Consider the following 4,423-nt stretch of genomic DNA (forward strand, 5'->3'; position numbering starts at 1 on the left):
GTAGACCTTTGCTCTGATATACAATCTCTAGCCAGAAAAACTGCAACAAATACAGCAAAATGAATAACAAAAATAAAAAAGTACTTTCACCTGCAACAAGCATAGCAACATGCATATCTAAGCATTGAATGACCCTCCCCGGGGTTTTTAAAATCTGCTCTCGATCTGATAGCCATGAAGGATACAGGTAAATTAGAGTCCATTCATTCCATCTCTTCAGGGCAGGCCAGATCTGCTTTCTATGTTTCCAACTGCAATAGTCTAGCATCCAGGGTAGTCAAGTGGTAGAAGCATCTTTAGCCCACCTTTCAGAAAATATCCTCCTTTTCACTGGATAAGGGATATTCTTGCCAATGTTTGATAAGTGTCAGAGTAAAAAGCCACTTGTGAAATGTTGGCAAGAAACATCTGTGAATAAACCACCTCACAAATCCCAAGACTGGCTCTTGCCTGAAGAAAAAGAAGAAATATTGTTTTTTTTTCCTAAGTCAGCTAAGGCATGCAATGGAATTCACTTTGTTTTCTATACACTGGATTATATTTCTAGTGAATATATTCAAAATTCAGTGAGTATATTGTTACTGATATTTGACAAGTGTGCTGTATATGGTGCAGATATTAGAGTAGCATATTCCCTGAGTTCAAGAAGTCATCAATTTAGTAGAGAGTAAGAGAAAGGTAAAATGGGGCAGAGGAAAGTGACTGGTCCATGGAAAACACATACCTATATGTGCATTTCAAGAGTGATATTTACTAACTGATTTAAGTTAATCATGAGCTCTGAAATGCAATTGCCTCATCTATAAAGGGGAGGATAATAATTCATACACAAAAGATATCTGAAGCATCACAAGTGTATGGAATAATATAGGATATGTAATACTCAATCTCTACAGTATAATTCTATTAATAGCTTCTCAATTTATCAACTTCAAAAATAATTTTAATTAGAATTAAACAATATTCACCAAAAATATTTACACAAAATTTTAACTAAATACAAAAATGGTACAACAGAACAAAAGTGAAAATCTAGAAAGGGTTGATTAGGGAAGAAATACATAATATTGGAGGAAAAAAGTTCTTATGGACAACAGAAATATTGAAGAAGAATTAATTTATTACATAATTGACACAGAAGTAATGAAGACGTATAAATATTATACAAAGGAAGGTGTGAGGGAAAAATAATGGCAATAGCTCTGTATATAACCATGGACTCTTTCTTTAATCCAGTCTTTTAGTCAATGGTAATGGTAATAATATATATTGAATAATAAATTAAAATTCTATATAGAACCATGTCTATCACAATTAAAGGAAGGTTTTTAACTAAGTCTTGTTCCAGTTAAATAAAGTAGGTAAGAGATAAGATGGAGACAGGTGTCTCTGCAAATATTCTGTGAAATTAAGGAAGTAGATGGTTATTTTTCTTCAGGAGAGCACCATGATGTGGTTGGAATTTACACAGTGGAATGTGGAGCTAGGTGTAATATTGGAGTTATAGATAACTAAATTGGAGTTTCTGATAGTCATCTGGAAAGGAGGAGTAAAAAGTAGTGAAAGAAAAGAAAGAGACAGAAACCAGCAAGACTGATGTTGAGAAAACAGTGGACCGACAAAGGGCTGCAAAGACAGAGGCAAATGTCATGCGGAAGGCTGGGATCAAATGATTTTAAAGAACAATTCCATCTAATATTAAAGTCTACTAATTACACTGAAGCTAGAAATGTTTGGGTCTTTTGTGTGGTATCATCGTTTTTGATCATGGAAAAAGTTAATTCTACCTTAGGATATGGTCAGCACAATGTGGAACCAGTCTGTCTCCTGAGGGAGGGCATCTTATTATAGACAATATGTAATTTAACTATATGAGCAGAGCCAAGACCTTCAGGCCATAGGTGACCAAGAGAATGCAAGTCCCAGGAAACTGCCAAACATGGTGAATGAAAAGATTCAAATGACTTTTATTTAAACCTTGATAAGGAAGTTAACTGAGTTAAGTTACAAAGTAGAAATATCTTTAATGATAGCAGTTGTTTAACACCTTCTTTACTCTGGACTATGCTAAATATTTTGCCTACATTAACTCATTACATCCTTAGAACAATGATATTTATATTCACATCTATTAGTAAGGAACTCAAAGAAAGCCCAGAGAAGCTAAATAAATGAAATTAATTTACCAAGTACTAAGTGGCTGTGTCAGTCTATAAAAGCAAGGATCTTACGCCAAAGCTTACATTTACAATTATTCAGATATATTCTGTTTTATGTACTTCATACTTCTAGGTAAAACCCACTTTAAGGTAGGACCCAAATGTGCCTTGCTTGTTTTTCTGCTTCTCTGCCCTCTGCTTCCACTATTCTATAAATACTTGATGTCTGGGCAAATTGGACTGCTGAATGATCCCAACATTGCAGACCTTTTCTATGTGGAGTCAAATTCTAATGTACTCCAGCATAGATCATTTTCCACTGAATTCTCTATTATTGCTCACAGTTTAAGGAAAATGTTTTGTACTATAGAGGAATTCAATGATTACTAATTCAGTGTATATATATTATATATACACTCATAGATTATTATATATACTCTCATAGATTTAATAATCTATGAGAATTACCCATAGCCCTCCCACCCTAGGTTTGTCCTATGTAATTAATACCAAGGAAGATGGGATTCAAACAATGCTATTTTTTTAGAAGCACTGTTACCTAGGAAGGGAGAAAACACTGCTTGAGAGTCTTCTGTGTTAAGGTAACTTCCAAATAGTGAACCTAAAGGAAGATGGACATTGAAAAAGCCTTACCTTCTCTGGAGAACTTTACCCCAATGTGTTGGATAGTCTTTACTGAATTTTTTTTCCACATGCTTGACTGATTGATAATAAGTCCTGTTCAAGATGTAAGTCACTTGAAACCATGCACATCACTTGGGAAACAAGAGGGTCTTCACATGAATGACTAGACAGTTATTTAACAGCTAAGGCAGAATAGATGAGTATCTGTGAGTGACACCTTTGGTCTCTGCTTTGTATGGTGAAAGTGGAATCAAGACATCATCAGATATAGAATTAATAATTTTCTTGACATGTGTATGTCAAGGTGGCTCCTGAGGCATCACAGGTGTGTGAAAGTAAAGTTGCCTAACTCAGTTTGATGAACCGTATGGGGGAGAAAAAGACGTATATGCTTGGACCCCTAGTTTTGCTAAGATTTATCACAGTAGAAAAGTGGTTAACTGTCTTATATGAAAAATGAAATATAGCTCATTCACACTGCCAGATCTCTCTCTTGTTCTACATAATATTTGATGGTGGTGAGATTTCCGATTATTTCCTTGATTCATTTTGAAATAATAAGTAATATACTTTACTCTCATTTCTTCTTTCATCAGTTTTGCACAGTAGCTTAATTCTCTTCTGTGTAAGTTGATCAGAGTTTCCCGGGTGCAATTTACTCCATCTTTTCTCACCTCCAGTTATCCGTTTTGTCCCCAATGTCTTACTGTGGTAAAAATACATACCACAAAATCGACCATCTTAACATTTTTAAATGTAGTGTTTGATACTAAATCCATTCATAAAGTCATATAACTGTCACCCCCATTTGCCTTCAGAATTCCTCTTTGTCTGGCAAAGCTCAAATTCTATATCATTAACTAATAACTCCCCATTTCCTCCTCCCCACAGTCCCTGGCCATCACCATTCTACATTCTGTCTCTATGAATTTTATACCCTAGGTACCTCATGTAAGTGAAATCATGCAGTATGTGTTTTTCTATTGCTGCCTTATTTCACATAGCATAATGTCAAGGTTCATCCATATTGGTAACAAATGTCAGAAATTCCTTCTCTTTAAAGGCTGAATAAAATTCCATTATGTGTATACACCACATTTTGCTTATCCATTTATCAGTTATCGGATAGTTCCACATTTTAGATATTGTGAACAATGCTGCTATAAATGTGGGTGTATAAATATATCTTTGAGACCCTGCTTTCAATTACTTTAGTTATGTACCCATAGGTGGAGTTTCTGGAGCATATGGTAACTCTGCTTCTAATTTTATGAGGCAATACCATACTGTTTTCCAAGGTGGCTGTACCATTTGAAATTCTCACCAATAGAGCACAGGATTCCAATTATTCTACATCCCTGCAAACCCTTGTTATTTTCTGTTTGTTGGGGCTTTTTTGATGAGAGTCATTCAAATGGGTAGGAGGCAGTATCTCACTATAGTTTTCGGCAACATCTTTCATCCTATTGTTGGGGATAAATCAGTCAGTTTTCTTCATCAGCCAACTATAGATATTTCATGAGACATGAAGCTCAAAAATCCAGTTAGCTTCCTCCACTTCACTTCCAGTCACCCACCATTTTCATTGAGATTATATTCTCTATTAGAAAAAGACACAG

General features: G+C 35.0%; 1 long non-coding RNA gene across 1 annotated transcript in view; it reads left to right on the forward strand.

Moving 5' to 3' along the window:
- LOC129525581 (uncharacterized) overlaps window positions 1-4,423 on the forward strand; it is a 529,016-nt gene that overhangs the window by 522,232 nt on the left and 2,361 nt on the right. The gene's annotated exons all lie outside the window — the stretch shown is intronic.

This window comes from Gorilla gorilla, chromosome 9 (genome assembly GCF_029281585.2).
Source record: "Gorilla gorilla gorilla isolate KB3781 chromosome 9, NHGRI_mGorGor1-v2.1_pri, whole genome shotgun sequence".
Lineage (NCBI taxonomy): Eukaryota > Metazoa > Chordata > Mammalia > Primates > Hominidae > Gorilla > Gorilla gorilla.